The following is a 21732-nucleotide window of genomic DNA, read 5'->3' as shown; positions in this document are numbered from 1 at the left end:
TTTCCCCTTTTTAGACTCTTATTGGTACATGCTTGCATATTTGACTATTAGTAATACTTCTGAAGTAAAGCAAATGTCACAATATTAGCCATAAATTAACTGCACGTATGTATGGTGTGTGATACACAATACTGTGCAAAAACAGAGGTTAAATTTCGGCAATGATACGCAAACTGGGCTGCTGGAAAACCGAGGTTTCATTGTATAATACTCAAACTGAAGTGCTGAAGTTCATTGCCGCTGTTTGTTATGTATGCTTAGCAAAATTGCTTTCAATGCACTCGGAAATACGAGTATAATAACATTAGTTTTGCTTAAAGTGTAACATGAGTCTTTTTATTGATGCTGCAGAGAATAATCCAGCTTTCAACACGCTCGAGGCCGTCGAGACTACGCTGTGGGCGCAACTATATATTTTTTATGGGAATCGTAAATCAACACTTTAGTCCGTTTCATATGAGGATGTGCTCTTCAGCTTTTCAGGTATTTTTGAAGTCTCAAATCTCACATTTTATTGAAGTTCGACACCAGTGTTTTTACCTACATTTATTATAGGAAGGCATGGGCGAAGGTACTTGAAATAGTCATAAATCTTTTGAATTATTAAGTCAACTTTACTAGCTTTTTTTGGGGGCAACAGAAGACAAAGAAAGAAATGTTGCACTGAGCTGAAACGGGTGCTCAGACCTGCTCCCCAAAATGTGATATGACATTTTAACCTCACTCCTCTTTCTTTCAAAATGTGACCAAATTGAAATTTTACAATACATTTATGGACCATTATGGCCTTTCTCTTCAAAAATCACATGCACTGTAATAGTAAGATATCAACCCATATCGTTGGTCCAGTAGCTACTAAAAATCGGCAAAGGAAAATTCCCTTCTATTATTAGCCATATGGCTTTAAAGGATTTTGCATATTCCGCATCTGCACGGAAAACTGAGTCACGACGAAGCCTGGCTTAATACTGTCCTGTAAATATGGACCGTTGTTATGAAATAACCTGTATGACTCATGCATAACCATAAAGAAAACACACAGTTTGTAACTTTTCCAACAACTTTAAAAGTCTCACTTTAAAGAAATGGGAGACTTAATGGGTATCCCAGCTTGGGCACACCCAGGCCGAGGCTTTAACTTGACCAACCGGGGAGGGAGGGGGGGCTTGCAGAGCCGCGGAACTGCGATTAATTACTATTTTAGGAACCACTCCTTATGTTGTTACATACACTTATGTTGCTACAACAGGTGGGATTATTCCTTAAATTATTTCCTCCAGAAACACAACGGAATACCCATTGGGACTGAATATCAGTATTTTGATATCTACTGATACACTAACAACAACACAACCTTTGATAATAAATGTCCTGTTATGACAATTATATTATTATAACACTATTACTATTACTATATACTATTATAACAAAGAAGTATAATTGGACTGATGGAGGTCCGATTGGTACTCACATAAATTTGGGTTGGTAAATTTGCCAGTACAGTAGATCCCCTCAAACTAGAACCCATATTGTGATTCACACCAAAAAAATAATCATAATTTTTTTGATTATTCTGTGATATTATGTAGAACCTGTTGGAAACCTGTCCTATATTTTTGTTCAAAGTGTTCTGACCAGTTTTTGTGGAATGATGAAATGCCAAAAATTGTCAAAAAATTGTTAAAAATTCCTGGATCGAGACAAAAAAAACAAAATTTAATCAGTTCTTCCATATCCCATTTCCGACAATTCCTGAAAATGTCATCAACTTTTCAAGTTATTTTGAACACAAACAGACAAACATCGACAACAACATACGTAAACTCCAGGCTGTGCTTGTGCTTGGCGGAGTTAAATATGACATACATAAGATCATAATATATGATTTTTGTTTTTTGGCTACATATATATTCTGATGTTTTGTAGATGTTTATCATTTTCCAGTATACAGTGCATCGTTAGCTTAATTAATAATGTCGTTCTGACTAACCAAAACATACTTAAATCCAATGAATCTGTTCCAGAAAGCCAAAAAATGAGAACACAAATCATGTTTTTATAGTTTTCCATTGAGAATTTTTCATTCATTTCATTTTATTGCAGTTTTTCAAAAATGCATTAAATAACAAAGACAAGTTATATGACACTATTGAACTCGAGAAATAACTCTGTCCGTGTCAACATTGTTTGCGTTGACTTGTGGCGTAACTGTGCTAATCAATAAAAAAACTACATAGGCAACTGCTGATGACATCATAGACGGGCAACGGAACTGACTTCCGGTTCCTGTTTCCATGCCTCAGAAAGCTGCCAACAGGGACCGTTTGTGGAAAAAAAATACATAAAGAACACAGTAGGGTATTAATAACACCGCATGCTGTATGCCAACCAGAAAATGTACGCAATTTTACCCAATCACAATTACTCTGCGACACCCTCAATTGGTTACAGTTCCTATTTTCCTGGTTAAGCGGTTCTATTTTCTTACTGGAATGTCAGTAAAGCCATTTTTGTGGTGTGGAGCTCGGCGGTAACCTCTTTCCCTTGCGAAGGATATTCAGCAGACGGAAGTCGGTCTGAAGCGGACTCGCTGCAGACGTGTGCAGACAAGTGAAGCAGAAAAGACGGAGCTTCAGCAGCAGTCAAAAGAGACAGCACAAGGCAGGCAGAGAACAGATGTCTTTTTTTTTTTGCACGGGTCATAAACACAAAGTCATTGGACTCTGAAGACGGCTGAAGGGCACAGAGAATTGCAAAGTGCCAAGACGGGAGATCTGGAGATATATTACAGCGCAGTAACAGGAGTCAATTCAAAATGCTTGGTGATGGCAGGAAAAGGGGGGGCTATATTAGTAGAGGAAGGATTAAGCAAGGAAGGAGAGAGCCGAGAGCGGCTGCTCGAGGGGGGTGGGTGGGTTGGGGGGTCTAAATGGTTTGTGAAATCAATCAATGGAGGTGTGGCTTGGCAGCTCATCGACACTGCAGCCTTTATTTTATGGTGTTGATGCTGCCAACGTGCAGAGTCTGAGGAGTGGGTCGCATACGAACGCGGTACATGCAGTTTCAGAGGATTTGGTGCATATGCATTTAACACACAAGCCGCTTTGTCTTAACCTGTTCCAGATATTAATGTGGTGTGTTTTTTTTTTCCATGTTAGCGAGTAATCTCCCACTGGTGGTGGGTGGGGGGGGCTAGACAAAGATGCATTACAAAGTCAAGATTAAATCCTTTAACTACTCAAGTAATCAATATAAGAAAACCGTAGATTGTTTTTTCCTCCCTTGGGACTCTAATGCCGATGCAAAGACAACAGCAATATTTACTATAGATAGAATATTTTTGCAAATAATTTATATTGTGGGCGGCGCGGCGGTCGAGTGGTGGCTCGGCCATCTCTGTGTGGAAAACCCCGTGCATGCGTGGGTTTTCTCCGGGTACTCCGGTTTCCTCCCACATTCCAAAAAAACATGCTAGGTTAATTGTCGACTCCAAATTGTCCATAGGTATGAATGTGAGTGTGAATGGTTGTTTGTCTATATGTGCCCTGTGATTGGCTGGCGACCAGTCCAGGGTGTAACCCCGCCTCTCGCCCGAAGACAGCTGGGATAGGCTCCAGCACCCCTCCCCCGCGACCCTCATGAGGAAAAGCGGTAGAAAAATGAATTTATACTGCATATTTTTTGTCATGTTAAGAATCATCACACATCATAAACACTTATATGCTAGGACTACGTTAAAAAGCCATAGCATTTCAGTATGTGGAATCAAACTATGGAATGGATTGAGTAAGGACCTCAAACAATGCACAACGATGAGCCAATTCAAGAAACAATACAAGCAGTTGATGTTTGCTAAATACAAGGATGAAGAGTCTTGAACCAGTCATGAAATAAAAATAAAAATAAAAATAAAAATAAAAATAAAAATAAAAATAAAAATAAAAATAAAAATAAAAATAAAAATAAAAATAAAAATAAAAATAAAAATGTAAAAATTCATTAAATTATTCATATTATTATTTTATTATTAAATTAATTATTAAAAAATAAACTTAAATTATATGAAAAAAAAGCAGGAAGTGAACAAATGTAACAGTTACTGATTGTAAAAGTACCAGATGGAGGGGTAGGATTTAATAAGCTTTGCTTCTTCCTACTCCTTTTGGACATGTGGAACTGTGAACTGATTATGTGATGCATTCAATTGTAATCTGATGCATGTTCAAATGAAATAAAACCATTACCATTACCATCAATGTGCACGTGTCCTGCACATTGCTGCGACTGTAAATTCCAACTAATGTCGACCTGTATTTAACCTCCCAGAAAAAATTTCACAACTTGACAAAAGCTGTTTCCTCAGCCTAGCATCTTCATTCGAGTGGACAAGCAGCGCATCAATAATATAAAGGCTTCCGTGCAAAGGGGAAGCGGGTAAAAGAATGTATATATATATTGCCATGTGTGTGCGTTCAGAGCCAGACAGTAGCTTAAGAGATGACTACATGTAGTCTTCAGAGGATGGAGGGCATGGCCTTTAAGATCTTCCTCACATTTGCTGGTATCAGAGAAGAAGTCATGACTTTGTAAATGTCACCTGCACCGTATTTTAATCCAATTGTGTAGAGCTTCTATACACACGTTCTGTATATATGCCTCTTAGACCGGGAAACATGCGAGGTAGTTCACATTTGTGTGTTTTCATCTCAGCGATGCATAGCGAGGACAGGGGTCAGTGTATCGTAGGCGTAAACATAAATTGCTCAGAGAAAAAGCAGACACGAGAGGTCGCGTCAGTGGAGTCATGTCCCTATTGTGGAAGCAAAAGCATCCGTGCTCAGTTTAACAGCTACCGAGCATGCAAACAACCCGAACGCAATGCTAAGTCCACGGCTTATCTGAATCACAACAAAAAAAAATGGGCACCGGTGCAAAAAAATGCCTTAACACAAAACAAACAGTTTGTGCGGCGTTCGACTTAAATTGAATCATGCACAGCCTGACTGTGACTGCACTTGTTTTGGGTGCGACAAACAATGACTCACATGCATTAGCTAACATTTAAAAACAGCTGGATTGCCTGCATAGTGTTTCCCCACAGGGGTGTAATCTATCTGTGGTGGTGAAGTACGTATATTGCGTCCTTACCTAATTTGCATGATTGAGCATGACGCACTTTTATGGACATCAATATTTCCATTTGAAAATAAGATTTACAGAAAATAAAGGCTGCACGGCACACGAGTGGTTAGCGCGCAGACCTCACAGCTAGGAGACCTGGGTTCAATTCCACCCTTGGTCATCTATGTGTGGAATTTGCGTGTTCTCCCCGTGCATACGTGGGTTTTTTTCCGGGTACTCCGGTTTCCTCCCACATTCCAAAAACATGCTAGGTTAATTGGCGACTCCAAATTGTCCATACGTATGAATGTGAGTGTGAATGGTTGTTTGGCTGGCGACCACTCCAGGTTGTCGGCGGCCTCACGCCCGAAGACGCCTGGGATAGGCTCCAGCAACCCCCGCGACCCTTCTGAGGCTAAGCGGTAGAAAATGAATGAATGAATAGCAAAATAGCATTCCTGTTTACAACCTTTTTTAATATTACTACAGCCTTCTAGGCATAAACGCCCATATGATCACTTTTTCTTGTATTATCCAATAGTCACAATAAGAAAAATAAGACATAATATAGTAATACTACATATAATCACAATTTTTTAAAAAATCTTCTGAATGCCTTAAATTTGTATCTATCTATCTATATATATATATACATATAAGACATAATATAAGACATAAATAAATAAGACATAATATAGTAATACCACATATAATCACAGTTTTTTTAAATCTTCTGAATGCCTTAAATTTGTATATATATATATATTATATATGAGACATAATATAAGACATAAATAAATAAGACATAATATAGTAATACTACAAATAATCAAATTTTTTAAATCTTCTGAATGCCTCAAATTTATATATATATAAGAGACATGAATAAATAAGACATAATATAGTAATACTACATATAATCAATTTTTTTAAATCTTCTGAATGCCTTAAATTTGTATATATATATATATAAGACATAATGTAAGACATAAGACATAATATACTAGTAATACTCCATATAATCACATTTTTTTAAATCTTCTGAATGCCTTAAATTTGTATTTTTGTTCATTTTATGCATGGAAATACAACAAATTTGCTTATATGCATTTTTAAAATAATAATAGACCTTATTCAACCCTGAAGCTGCGATTATTGATTTATTCATTAATCTATTTTTGAAAACCTGTAATAGATTGAAGCCAACGAGGGATTACTGTATATGAATATTATCAATCTTCCACAACTGAATACAATTCTAATGTGAGACACAATCACAAGTAAAAAAATAAGGTACGAATATATATATTATATGCAAAAACTTCAATAAAAAGACAGCAACGGCACTGAAGCAAAGGTCACCCAACAAAGATAAAGAATGATGAAAACTAATGAGCCGAGAACTTACGACTGACAGCAGATGCCATGTAACCAAAACAATAGAAAACAACACTTAAGACAGATAGCACTTTCCATCTGTTACGGAAAAAAGATCCCAACATCATCATTAGCGCTTAGTTGTTTCAAACCTAAAAACTTTATTTTAAGCACTTTTTTCTTTTCCTTTCCACAGACAGGGTGTTCACCGAGAAACATTTGCAAAGTAGCCATCCACAGCTTGAGTAGCATTCTGTGCACAGACATGGAGACAGTGGGTGCACTGTGGAGGACTTGGACTCACTCCAGAGCCTCTCGAGAACATTCCATTGAGAGTCTGCTCGCCGGTTGGCCGCGAGGCTGGTAAACAAACACGACAACACACACTACATCGGCCGCGACAAAATTCTCTTGAGGGAAAAGGGAATTTTGAATCCTTTATATTCTGGTGACCGAATACAATTTGTATTGATTTATTGATTTATTTAAGTCTGCCACGGACACACTTCTGATTGTCCAACATTACTATTAAAGTACATTACAGTACTTTACATAAGAGTCTATTTTGGCTTGAACGCCATCAGATACTGTATAACTCCTTAAATGATGAACTTGTCTGACAGCTGTCATGCTTTTATAAAATCCTAACAGAATAAGGTATCCTGTTTTCCACACATATGGCAACACATATGCATATGGCAACTGACACAAAAAATGACACTTTATAACGTTTTAGACCAATAAAGACACAAACTAAAGCTACAGAAGCTGTAATACATCTAATTCAAGAGTATATGGATACAATACATAACGCCTGAACGCATCCTGATCTGTAAAAATGTATCAAACAGCCATATTTTGTAGTCCAAAATTAATTGAAATACTGAAAATCATAAATTAGCATCCTAATTAAACAACACTTCTGTCTAAAAAAAAATAATTCTCAACCCAGTCGCGTATCATATATACTGTATAGTTGCATATTACAGATACATAGTCTCCACGGCAGAAGCGTATTAGGACGTATTCAATAACAAAAACCATCCAGTATGCTCTGTATCATTCATTGACATGTCCCAACCATCTCAGTCTGGCCTCTCTGACTTTATCTCCAAGGTCTCTAACATGTAATGTCCCTCTGATGTTACTCCTTCCGGATCCTATCTATCCTGGTCACTCCCAATGAGAACCTCAGCATCCTTCTACCAATATATTCACTATCTCTCCTCTGTCCTAACCATCTCAGTCTGGTCTCTAACAGGTAATGTCCCTCTGATGCACTCCTTCCTGATCCTATCTATCCTGGTCACTCCCAATGAGAACCTCAGCATCCTTCTACCAATATATTCACTATCTCTCCTCTGGACATGTCCGAACCATCTCAGTCTGGCCTCTTTGACTTTATCTCCAAGGTCTCTAACATTTAATGTCCCTCTGATGTTACTCGTTCCTGATCCTATCCATCCTGGTCACTCCCAATGAGAACCTCAGCATCCTTCTACCAATATATTCACTATCTCTCCTCTGTCCTAACCATCTCAGTCTGGTCTCTAACATGTAATGTCCCTCTGATGTACTCCTTCCTGATCCTATCTATCCTGGTCACTCCCAATGAGAACCTCAGCATCCTTCTACCAATATATTCACTATCTCTCCTCTGGACATGTCCGAACCATCTCAGTCTGGCCTCTTTGACTTTATCTCCAAGGTCTCTAACATTTAATGTCCCTCTGATGTTACTCGTTCCTGATCCTATCCATCCTGGTCACTCCCAATGAGAACCTCAGCATCCTTCTACCAATATATTCACTATCTCTCCTCTGTCCTAACCATCTCAGTCTGGTCTCTAACATGTAACGTCCCTCTGATGTACTCCTTCCTGATCCTATCTATCCTGGTCACTCCCAATGAGAACCTCAGCATCCTCATCTCTGCTGGCACTGTCTCTAGACCAAACAACATGGCTGGTCTCACCACAGTTTTGTATATTCATTTCATTTTAGCTAAAACTCTTCTATCACTCATCACATCTGACATTTTTCTCCAATCGTTCCATCCTGCCTGCACACGCTTCTTCACTTACTTTTCACAATCTCCATTGTTCTAAACTGTTGACCTCAAGTACTTAAAATTCCCCACCTTCTGTATCTCTTCTCCCTGTAACCTCACTCTTCCACTTGGGTCCACTCTCATTCACACACATATACGTATACTCCGTCTTGCTGCGGCTAATCTTCATTCCTCTCAACATACACAGTAGAGAAACTGAAGCAGCAAATACATTTATTTCTACATTAGCCGACCTCCGCATGATTGACAGAACATGACTGACTGTCGCTCCTCGCCAAAGGCTGCAACACCACCCACATCAACCATGACATTATTCCGCAACAGCAGAAAAAAAATGGACATTACAGCCATTTCAACCTGGGAAAAAATATAGAAAATGCTGACGTTACAGTTGGGGCACCAGGATTTTGGGCTTGTAGGCGGGAGGGCAATCGAGAGTCATTGGCGTATTATTTGTATTTTGCTGTAACACGTTTAAAAAAAACAAAGAGCAACAACAGCTAACAAACTAGTGATATACAAAAACTTAGTCACCTTATAGTTACAAAACTACAACTATCACAGATATTGTCTTGAAGCTCATGGTAGCGGCACATACCATCACTTTAAATTATTATTATTTATTCAAAATTATTTACATTGTTTGTACAAACTACCGTTTACGCTGTACATTGTTCATATTTGATGTCATCTATTTATTCTCCACATGATTATTTATTATTATACGGAAGCCAGGCAACAATATTTCGTTGGCAATTTCACTGCTGTGTTATTGTGCAATGACAATAAAGAAAGTCTAAAGAATTTTAGATCTAAATCTAAAATTTAAAAAATGATCACATGCATCGTGCAGACGGAATTGAATGAAGTTGCGAAGTGGTTAAAAATTCCCACCCCTTGCAAACAATACACAGGATGTACACACCATGAGGAACAATAAGAACCAGCCTAGCGTTTCGGATACCCCCCTAAATGACCTCTTTTTTTACTTTGAACAGGTTTTGTTGATTAAATCATTTCAGAAGCTTCTGAAGCAGGGATTAAAAAAAAATAAATTAAATAAATTAATAAATAAACAAAATATAATGGAAAAAAACACTGTAATTTGAGGTATTTTAAAGAATATTATTCTTTTTTTCTCTCACATACTTTTATTTTTCAATCTCATTGAAACAATACCATAACATTGATGTTTTATATCCATGTTAGCTTGTGATGACTGTACGATAGGATGACTAATAATGAACTGGTTGCTCTTGGCACGTGATTGGGTGCCTCAAGCTGGGTGAGGGTGGTTGGATGTGGGGTTTTTATTCTGTGTAGACAAGGAATAATATATGTTTTTTTTGGGATGAGGTTTGGAATTTGGGTGTTTAGGGGGGGTGGGACTAGATAAGTCTTGACTTCTTCCCACTCCCTTTCGAACATGTGTACATTTATATATACATAGGTATTTTTATTTGTATTGATTTTGGTTGGTTTGTTGTGCTTTGGATGTTTTTAACGTTTGAAATAAAATAAAATAAAATAAAATTAAATAAAATAAAATAATCACATTAAATTTAAATATATGTTTTTTTTAATTAAATTAAATTTAATGATCACATTTAATTTAATTTAATTTAATTTAATTTAATTTAATTTAATTTAATTTAATTTAATTTAATTTAATTTAATTTAATTTAATTTAATTTAATTTAATTAATTTAAAAGCTTCTATACTGGCAAAGTAAAAACCGACATATAATCTACCTGAAAACTGATGTATAAATCTTACATTAGGTGAATTGTTGCCATATTTTCTGAACTATAAGTTGCATGACCGGCCGTTTGTCAATAGTATACATCTTTATGAGCGTCTTAAATTATTTATAGTACGTCTTTATGCGTCTTAATTATTATAACCTACTAAACATGTAATTTAATAGCTGAACACAACCCTGCCCTCGCTTATCGTACTGGATATTACTTTCATGTTCATGAAAGAGCCCCTTGCGACCAACAGAGTTCTCCTTCATAAGAAGTCGAAACAGTTCCGGTGAAATTGCCACTGAATTTACCAGATCATTGCGCTTCACGTGCCGTTATGTGGCCTGTGTCCAATATGCGTAGTCTCCGTAAGTCATAGGATATAATCTCACTTAGTATGATCTTAGTCGGACCTCTCACACTTCTACAGAGCCTTGCATGTAACACATTAACACTTGACTCTTGTGTTAATGTCGACGCCGTTAACACATCTGGTTGTGTGTAAAATGACAAACAGTGGCAGTCATCGCCATCATACCGTATTTAAATCATCCCTAAATTATGCTGTTTGGTAACAGCAGAAAGGACGCGCACCAGCAAATACAAATAGACGGTGTGGACATTGAAAGGGTGAACGAAAATAAATTTCTGGGGATCACAATAGATGAAAATATGAGCTGATAACCTCATATTACAAATATACAACATAAGGTGGCCAGAAATATTTCAGTATTGAACAAAGCAAAATTTGTTCTCAATCAGAAATCACTCCACACTCTTTATTGCTCTCTGGTTCTACCATAACTTACTTATTGTGTGGAAATATGGGGCTAATAACTATAAAAGCAATCTTCACTCGTATGAATCTTCAAATGTATGGGGGTATTTCGGTACGAGGTACATTATTTAAAAAAAAAACAAAAAAACAAAAACAATAAAACAAAAACAAAAAAACAAAAACAAAACCAAAAAAAAAACCCAAAAAACTTAAACTATATTAGGAAAGCAGGAAGTGAACAAATGTAACAGTTACTGATTGTAAAAGTACCAGATGGAGGGATTAAAATTTAAATTGTAAAAAAACTTAAATTATATTGGGATAAAATTTTTTATTAAAATTAAAAAAAAACTTAAACTATATTAGGAAAGCAGGAAGTGAACAAATGTAACAGTTACTGATTGTAAAAGTACCAGATGGAGGGGTAGGATTTAATAAGCTTTGCTTCTTCCTACTCCTTTTGGACATGTGGAACTGTGAACTGATTATGGGATGCATTCAATTGTAATCTGATGCATGTTCAAATGAAATAAAACCATTACCATTATCGTCAAACTGCACTTCCACCTAACCTCTAAGTTCGTAATCAAAGTTTCCATCCCCAAAAAGCCGACCCTAACCCCAAAACCTTTTAGTTTGTGGTGTACCACAGGGGTCAACACCGGGACCAAGTAATATTACTTCAAGTTAGTGCTGCCTTTTCTTGTGATTTGTCAACTGCGTAAAAGACACCCAAATAGATCAAATACAAATAGATGGTGCAGACATTGGCAGGCTGTGTGAAAACACATTTCCAGGTGTCATAACAGATAATAAAATGAGCTGGAAAGCTCACATCAAATGTATTCAACATTACGTGCCAAGAAGTACTTCAATACTGAATAAAGCCAAACATATTGGGGACCAAAACCAACACTCTTTACTTTTCACTGGTGTTAGAATGTGTGTGTGTATGAAATTTTTTTTTTTACCATAAATCTGTAGGTAGAATTCCTTATGTATATGGAATATTTTTGTACTTAGAGCCACATCAGACAGTGATAAGTGAATTTCCGGTAGGTAGAATTCCTTATTTATATGGAATATGTTTTGTACATTGAGCCAGATCCGACAGTGATAAGTGAATTTCCGGTAGGTAGAATTCCTTATTTATGTTTATGGAATATGTTTTATACTTAGAGCCAGATCCGACAGTGATAAGTGAATTTCCGGTAGGTAGAATTCCTTATTTATATGGAATATGTTTTGTACTTAGAAAACAATATTCAAAAACAATAACAAAATTTGAGTTTTCTGGACGAAAGTCCTGAAAGCCACAGGCCACATGAGGTACTGCATGTACAAAAAGAAGTACATCGATTAATTTACACAATTCATATCTGGTGAAGAATTTGCAGCGAATCCCATGCATAGTGTGTAGCACAACCACAATGACAACACAAACCCCTTGCCAAGAGCCAGACATGTTTATCCGCGTCTCACTCCTCCTCTCCTGGATTCCTTACATCCCACATCCTCCATCAATACCGGCATGCTGTTGGACTTCATTTAAATAGTTCATATCCATTTAAATAATGTACCCTTGACAGGAGAATCAGCTCCCACACACACACAAACGTACAAACACACACACATAAACACATAATGAAGCGTAAAGTCAATTAGACGTGGAGTTGAGTATCTTCCTTCTGCAGCACAATCATCAACTGTATAGATCTCTAGGGGGTTGAGGGTATGTGTATTAACATGCACTCAATTACGCCCCCCATGCGTGCACACACACACAGATCAAACACACATGAAAAAGCAGTAACGCAAATCCGCAGAGACCACATTTAGTGACTCAAATGCCCAACCCCTTACAGTGCTGCGCCTGTTCAAAAATCATTATTGCAAATTTAATTGTCTCTCACATGATGCATAATGTCAACCTGTGGCATTTTGTAGGTTGTTACCTCCGGCACAAAATGTCAGGGGTGCAAAAGCAAATACGGCTGTGTGGTTTGGCCTTGGTTATCAAATTGAATTCATTCATTATTGCAAAAAGCATTTTTTTTAAATGCTTATGCCAATGCCATTGAGGAATACACGAATTTCACGCTGGTATCTAGGTGTTTGTAATGTTACTGTAATGTTCGGTGAGACACACAAGCACCAGACTTGATTGCCGGAAACAACAAGCAAAGGTGCAGGTTTGATTTATCTCACAAGGACAATGATCCCTAACGTGGACGATTCTTGCGGCAGTATCAAAAAACAGACGTCACTTCCTGTCCGTGCCACCAGAACACAATTTTATTTAATATGTCTTATTTTCTCTTATTACGTCTACTGCATTGGGTAATAAGAGTGTAAAGGTGACTTTCATGTCCAGAGAACTCAAATTTTGTTATTGTTTTTGAATATTGTTTTCTAAGTACAAAACATATTCCATAGAAATTCGGAATTCTACCGACTGGAAATTCACTTATCACTGTCGGATCTGGCTCTAAATACAAAACATTTTCCAAATAAATAAAGAATTCTACCTTCCGGAAATTCACTTATCACTGTCGGATCTGGCTGTAAGTACAAAACATATTCCATATAAATAAGGAATTCTACCTACTGGAAATTCACTTATCACTGTCGGATCTGGTTCTAAGTACAAAACATATTCCATATAAATAAGGAATTCTACCTACCGGAAATTCACTTATCACTGTCGGATCTGGCTCTAAGTACAAAACATTTTCCAAATAAATAAGGAATTCTACCTTCCGGAAATTCACTTATCACTGTCGGATCTGGCTGTAAGTACAAAACATATTCCATATAAATAAGGAATTCTACCTACTGGAAATTCACTTATCACTGTCGGATCTGGTTCTAAGTACAAAACATATTCCATATAAATAAGGAATTCTACCTACCGGAAATTCACTTATCACTGTCGGATCTGGCTCAAAGTACAAACCATATTCCATATACGTAAATAAGGAATACTACCCACCGGAAATTCACTTATCACTGTCGGATCTGGCTCCAAGTACAAAACATATTCCATATAATAAAGGAATTCTACCTACCGGAAATTCACTTATCACTGTCGGATCTGGCTCTAAGTACAAAACATATTCCATATACGCAAATAAGGAATACTACCTACCGGAAATTCACTTATCACTGTCGGATCTGGAACCAATTGCTGATATCATTCAATGCATCTTGCGAAAATCAATCAATGTCAGGAAGTAGACACTTTATTTTTAACTACATAAGACATACAAATAAAAGATCGTAACTGTCCGGCGAAGGGGTGGTACTTAAAAACCAACTCACCACTGAGTGAAAACATCAGTCCTTCAAAATACGCCATTCTGTTCTGTCCTTGTATTATAATACAATAAAACATTTACCAGCAAGGAAAAATGTCTTCTAATGAAGGTCAGCAGTGAACAAGAGTTGAGGAGAAAAACAAAAAGATGAATTAAATGAGGAACAATGGGACCTCAGGGGTAGATAAATCCAGTAATTACAAAACAATACAGGCATAGAAAGTGCAGACCAGGAAAAAAAAGTCTGGAAAATGTCCCCCAATGAGCGTATACAACAACATGTTGCGTTTAATTAAGGCAAAAAAAAACTGATCAAATGCCAACATATTTCAGGACATCGCTACTGAATCAACCTAAGTTAAAGACTTTCTTCATTTTGTGACAGAATGAACTAAAGCAGGGGTCTCAAACTCAATTTACTTGGGGGCCACTGGAGCTAGGGTCTGGGTTTTAAAAAAAAACAAAAAAAAACGCATTTATTAAAAACTAAAAAATTTAAAAAACTTTGCTTTGGCTCCAATTTTCTACAAGAAAAGCTCTGATAAAACATTCCACCGTTCTCAAATATCTTACTTTTTATTTTTCTACACAAAATAAGATGAAAAATAAATAAATAAATCAAGAATAAAGAAAATCAATCAATCACTAATAAATAAATGTAATAATAATAATAAAACGGCAAATAATAAAAACTTAAGAAACCACATATAGTTGGTGGGTAGACAAATTATTTTTTTTCAGATTAAAATGAACAAAGCATTATTAGAGCCCTGTAGACATGACAAAACACGACTATAGTCACATTTATACTCTTTATTTACAACATATTGCGCAACTGCAGGGTCTTGAGACACATGCTAACTCGCAAACTAGAGCGGTAGCGACCTAAACGGTAGCCTCCAAGTAATTTCCTTTAAACTTAAATAGCCAAAAACTTACCACTTCCACACGGATAGGGAGGATAACTATTAACAGTTATTTAACCTTCAACATGAACATTAATCAAACGTAATAATTTTTTCTGGGTACATGATACCATACAGCATCCATATCAAACTTGCACGGGCCGCACTAACATTAAACTTTCATATCAAGGCGGGGGCCTCAAACTAGTGTCCTGCGGGCCACATTTGGCCCACGGGCGCGTATTTACAACATATTGCACAACTGCAGGGTCTTGAGACACATGCTAACTCGCAAACTAGAGCGGTAGCAACCTAAACGGTAGCCTCCAAGTAATTTCCTTTAAACTTAAATAGCCAAAAACTTACCACTTCCACACGGATAGGGAGGATAACTATTAACAGTTATTTAACCTTCAACATGAACATTAATCAAACGTAATAATTTTTTCTGGGTACATGATACCATACAGCATTAATATCAAACTTGCACGGGCCGCACTAACATTAAACTTTCATATCAAGGCGGGGGCCTCAAAACTAGTGTCATGCGGGCCACATTTGGCCCGTGGGCGCGTATTTACAACATATTGCACAACTGCAGGGTCTTGAGACATATGCTAACTCGCAAACTAGAGAGCTAGCGACCTAAACGGTAGCCTCCAAGTTATTTCCTTTAAACTTAAATAGTCAAAAACTTACCACTTCCACACGGATAGGGAGGATAACTATTAACAGTTATTTAACCTTTAACATGAACATTAATCAAACGTAATAATTTTTTCTGGGTACATGATACCATACAGCATCCATATCAAACATGCATTAAACTTTCATATCGGGGGCCTCAAACTAGTGTCCTGCGGGCCACATTTGGCCCGCGGCCGCGTGTTTGAGACCCCCTGAATTGAAGGGTCTTCCAAGAAACATGACCAAAAATGACTTGACTCACCCAACATGACCGACCCACCCACTCACTCAGACAAGACTCCCCCCAGTTCTGTTCATTCCATTTATGGATCAATAAAGTCCGTCCAAGTCTAAAGAGGATGACTCGAGTCAAAACTAAAAAGGCTCAATCACACCCATCGATATTCTTCCTTCCACGTTTCATTTCAAGGAATCCATTACATTCCTTCCCAGCCTGTCCTCAAACCACTCCCCACTTTCCAGGGCTGACATCGCTTTCTCAAGTGTTCGCAGTGGAATTACAGTGCTTTGTCATTCCATCAAGTCAGCCTTTCAATTTCCTGTGGGTGGCTGACGTCTGCTGGCTGTCAAGACCGGATAAGACCAGGTATTTGATGTCAGAACTGTGCACAGGGGGGTCTGAGTTTGAGTCGTGCCGGTTGGCTCAGTGCTTGTCTAAAAAGAGACCCTAAAGCTCTTTGGGGAAAAAAAAAAAAAAAAAGCGATGACAAGAGCGAGAGATTGAAGTCAGTCCAACTCCCGCCTCACAAAGTGACAGCTGAAAGATTAGTGGTTAATTAGCTCTGACCAGTTGACTGGCATGTGGGGGGGGACTGCCCGATCACTTTGCTTTGGAGGGAAAAGGCGAAGAGAATCGGTGCCGCTTCTTGGGGAGAGAGTCCATTGAAAAAGAAAGTAGGGGGAAAATACTGCCAGACTCAAGTTTCTCATCCACGAATGCACATCTGGGGAGGCGAGATAAGGAACGTGGAATGACAACAAAACGGTGATTGACACCTTGCTCATTATGCGTGTGTCAAACGTCATGTACATTGTTATTTTTATGTACAGCGGGATGGGAATAAAAGGAGGATGAGCCAGGCAACACTTGCAGGACTGTAGGGGGGGGGGGTGAAAATTTGCAATCAGCAGTACTTAAATGGCATATCCTTGCTGGTGTCATGGTAGATGCTTTTGCCTTTTGTGGCAGACGGCATGGGTTCACTTACTGGCTTACATCTGGAAAGGGCAATTCAGTATCAAAATTAAGCAAAAAAAACATATCATGTCATTGTTTTCATGTGGTGACATGGAAAAAGTCTGTGACCCACTACCAACTACCGTTCATTTTAGTGAACCAAATCATCCCGGTTCATTTAGTAAAAAGATCTGTTCATTTCGGTTATTAGCCTGTAATCTCCCCCTGTGCATAGACCAGTCAGTCCGTCGTTCCGACTCACCAGCAGCAACAACTGATCTGAAGTATTAAGACAGACCTCCGCATTCAAGCGTCTCAGCTCCCGGGTCCGGCAATTGAACGAGCATTTAAGGGGTGGTGACTTCGTTCATTCCGTTCACAAAAAAAGAACTCGTTCTTTTGACCCGTTTGTTTATGACCGATATACCACTAGTCAACCAAAATGACCCAGAAGAGAGCAGCAACGACTCATTGAAGAGGTCACAAAAGACCCCACAACAACACCCAAATAACTGCAGGCCTCACAAAAACAGCCCAGGATGAAAAGAAAACACTGCTGAACAAATAAAACATTAAGGCTTTCCGAAAGCAATGGTATACATGGAAAGGAATATTCCAATGGTGTGTCTACATGCGCCGCTATAATCAACCAGAATAGTCAATGGGGCATGCCCAGTAAAGCGTAAACACCAACATTACGTGATACCGACTTCCTCCAGTTTTTCTTTCACTTGTTGGAATAACTCCGTATTCGCATTTTTCCCTTCATCCAGTCTTGAAATTTAGTTTGAATCAAAAACAAACTTTCCGCAGCAGTCCAGTGCCGATTGCTCGCCTCCATTTTTTTTAAAAGCGAAGAACGTCTGGAGCTGCGTGTTCCGGGGAACAGGAAAAGATAAAGTTCAATCTTGCTAATATTTTATAATTAAGCTCGACACATGTTTTATATAGATATGTATTTTCTTTTTAAATAAAACTGGACTTGTGAATGGCGTATAGAAGGGTTTAGATTCTGTTCCACAGATGGCGCTAATGCACACAAAAGCTGCTTGCCAATAAAAAACAGAAGAAGAAGAACACCACGAAGAAGAATGCAGCCTGACAACTTTCCGATCTCAATCGGATTGGGGAAAGGAATATTCCACCCCTGGGAATCCGATTATATATTCATTCGGATTGGCACTTTTCTTTCGGAATGAGGTGTATACAAAGGTCACATTCTTTCTGTTTGAGCAAATAATTCCGAATGGAATTGGAATATTTGGGTCCATGTAAACGTGGTTATTGATTCACAAGTCACAAAAGACCCCACAACAACAAAACACTGCTGAACAAATAGAACATTAAGGCTAGTCTTAATGTTAAAATATGCAGATAAAATATGTAATTGAGGAGCTATGTGGAATTTAATGAGCGACGTTAAGGTTGAACTGAGACCTCACACATTTGCATCATTCCATGGATGAAAGTTTTGCTTTTTTTTGTCATTCCTCTTATCGAAAGGAACACATACACACACACACACAGCGGGAAGCTCAACCAATCATCGTTTCTAATAAACCATTTCTCTTGGTGATTATGCTGTTGGCAGCACAGTCATTAGCGATACTTGACAAGAAGAAAGGTCCAGTAGGAATGGCGGTTAAAGTAGCGATGAGATGAATAAAGCCATCAGCTCAGGGCGGGGGACAAGGCAGAGAAGGCTTTAGTGAATTAGCAATATCTTTTCCCAGCATAGATCAATGGTGCATTACCGCAAGCAAAAGGGGGGGTGGGGGGGGAGGTGGAAGGGCTAGCTAATAATTTGTGTCTGCCTGACGCATGCTTCCTCTTTTTTTCCCCCTCCCAATTGGCACCACAGAGATCGCTAATCAAACATGATCGCAGCACAAGGAAGGCAGGATTCCGGCAAATAAAAAACACATCAGAATTCCAATATAGACTCAGAAGGAGCCTCATAGGATGATTTAAAAAACGTTGTTCGAGATAAAATGGCCACAAGGGTTCAGTTTGATTTTAGTGCCAAACAGGCTCTTGTCCCCACTAGTCTACATTTTGCATTCTGGTTTGTTGTAGATAGGGTCGCAGGGGTTTTGCTAACCCTGGACTGGTTGCCTAGCCTAGGGGTTACCGATTTGTCGATTAATCAAAACAACAAGCTTCAGATTAATCAGTTATGAAAAAATAATCATCAATTGCAGCCCTAGACAAAATTAGGATGTAAATAAAACGTTGCTTTCACATTATAAACATCAGTTTCCAAAGTGTTTGGGGTGGGGGGGTCCTGTTATGCTTCACCCAAATAGCCTGCAAGCTTCAGATTAATCAGTTATGAAAAATAATCATTAATTGCAGCACTAGACAAAATTAGGATGTAAATAAAACTTGGCTTGCGCATTGTAAACATCAATTTCCAAAGTGTGTGTGTGGGGGGGGTCCTGTTATGCTTCACCCAAATAGCCTGAAAGCTTCAGATAAATCAGTTATGAAAAATAATCATCAATTGCAGCACTAGACAAAATTAGGATGTAAATAAAACTTGGCTTTCAAATTGTAAACATCAATTTCCAAAGTGTGTGTGTGGGGTGGAGGGGTTCTGTTATGCTTCACCCAAATAGCCTGCAAGCTTCAGATAAATCAATTATGAAAAATAATCATTAATTGCAGCCCGGGACAAAAATTGGATGTAAATAAAACTTGGCTTTCACATTGTAAACATCAGTTTCCAAAGTGTGTGTGGGGGGGGTAGGGGGGGTCCTGTTATGCTTCACCCAAATAGCCTGCAAGCTTCAGATTAATCAGTTATAAAAAATAATCATTAATTGCAGCCCTAGACAAAATTAGGATGTAAATAAAACTTGGCTTTCAAATTGTAAACATCAGTTTCCAAAGTGTGTGTGTGCGGTGGGGGGGTCCTGTTATGCTTCACCCAAATAGCCTGCAAGCTTCAGATTAATCAGTTATGAAAATAATCATTAATTGCAGCCCTAGACCAAATTAGGATGTAAATAAAACTTGGCTTTCACATTGTAAGCATCAGTTTCCAAAGTGTGTGGGGGCAGGGGAGTCCTGTTATGCTTCACTCAAATAGCCTGCAAGCTTCAGATTAATCAGTTATGAAAAATAATCATTAATTGCAGCCATAGACAAAATTAAGATGTAAATAAAACTTGGCTTCCACATTGCAAACATCAGTTTCCAAAGTGTGTGAGGTGGGGGGGTCCTGTTATGCTTCACTCAAACAGCCTGCAAGTCTGATTTCGAAAGGAGCGACAATAACAAGCCAACCAGATTCCACACTTGAAGCTACACGTCTTCCTAAGTGCTTCTGTTAATTTATGCATGAAGTGGGAATTATTCAAGAGCGGTGTACTGATCATTGTTACCACGGAGATATTAGATCCCTTATTCCACTTGCGCGGCGGTGGACTTCTTAGTTACCAGAATTTTTCTACCGGGATCAATAAAGCACCGCCAAGTTTAATCATCATTACATTAACCTTGGAAGTAATGCAGCACTGAAGAACGCTTATAGAAGATACAGTAAGGTTTTATGAGACAATCCGATTGTTATCCCCCCCTCCTTGGCCCATCTGCTGCAGTTATGGAGTAAAAAGATGTTGGAAAAATACAGACTCATTAGTGAATTCACTCAGCTGTCCTTTCAAATATCTTTCACTTTAAGGTTCCCGCTATCGAATGGATGCATGAGTTCAATAAACCATCTTCCAGAATCAGACGTACAAAAAAAAAAAAAAAAGACCACAGGGAGACACTCAGCTAGTGCATCCCAAGCCCCTCGGTGTATGGATTGCATTCTGGGGAGACTTTCTCAATACATCACAAGACATTTATTGGTTCCACCAATTCCCTAGAGTTGATCAGTCTCCACAAGGGGGAAGGAGGGGGGGTCAGATTGCAAAGACAGAATATAGATTGACCCCGCCGCTGTCTACGGAGTGCCTCCTATTAGCCTCAACCCTATTACCGAGCCATGATGGAGTGTGACAGTGTGTGTGTAAGTGCTTGCATGCACAAAGTAAAGGCGGGTATGCTAAACGGGCGCGGCCTAATGCCCTGAATATACAATATAGACAAGTCATTGCTACTGCAGCTGTTATAGATTTAAATTGTCTTTTGGAGTACATGGGTTTGTAAACGATATGCCGTTAGACGCAGGGAAAAATAATGCACAATTTCTCATTTTGTAGCCTTTTTTTCTAACCACAATGTGTCACACTGCAGAGTGTAAAGCACTAAAACTGCAGGGTCTTATCATTGCAGGCTCATATTGAACTGATGCCAACGTTTTTTTGGACACAGAGAAAGCCAATTTTGCAAGGTTTGGAATTTTTTTCCCATTATTAAAATTGGAGGGCTTTAAATTGTATATATTTTAATTTTGTATATTTTCCATTTTATATTTACATTTTTAAATGGGAAATATCAATTTCAAATTATTATTTTTTACATTTGTTATTATTTTATTTTAATTTTATTTTACTCATTTATTTATTTTTTATTTTTTTA

The 21732-nt window shown here is 38.0% G+C and overlaps 1 protein-coding gene and 1 long non-coding RNA gene across 4 annotated transcripts in view; one reads left to right on the top strand and one right to left on the bottom strand.

The window, feature by feature from the left end:
• The window catches only part of ext1c (exostoses (multiple) 1c), a 72237-nt gene that overhangs the window by 26465 nt on the left and 24040 nt on the right, over positions 1 to 21732 (bottom strand). The gene's annotated exons all lie outside the window — the stretch shown is intronic.
• The window catches only part of LOC131101392 (uncharacterized), a 38957-nt gene that overhangs the window by 8169 nt on the left and 9056 nt on the right, over positions 1 to 21732 (top strand). The window contains exon 2 of the long non-coding RNA XR_013627664.1: positions 6695 to 6861. This is a non-coding gene — a long non-coding RNA (uncharacterized LOC131101392). The remainder of the gene's footprint in view (positions 1 to 6694; positions 6862 to 21732) is intronic.

Source organism: Doryrhamphus excisus, linkage group LG7, assembly GCF_037039965.1.
Source record: "Doryrhamphus excisus strain RoL-2023G ecotype Guam linkage group LG7, RoL_Dexc_Guam_v1.1, whole genome shotgun sequence".
NCBI classification, from domain to species: domain Eukaryota; kingdom Metazoa; phylum Chordata; class Actinopteri; order Syngnathiformes; family Syngnathidae; genus Doryrhamphus; species Doryrhamphus excisus.
This window is presented reverse-complemented; position numbering and strand designations above follow the sequence as displayed.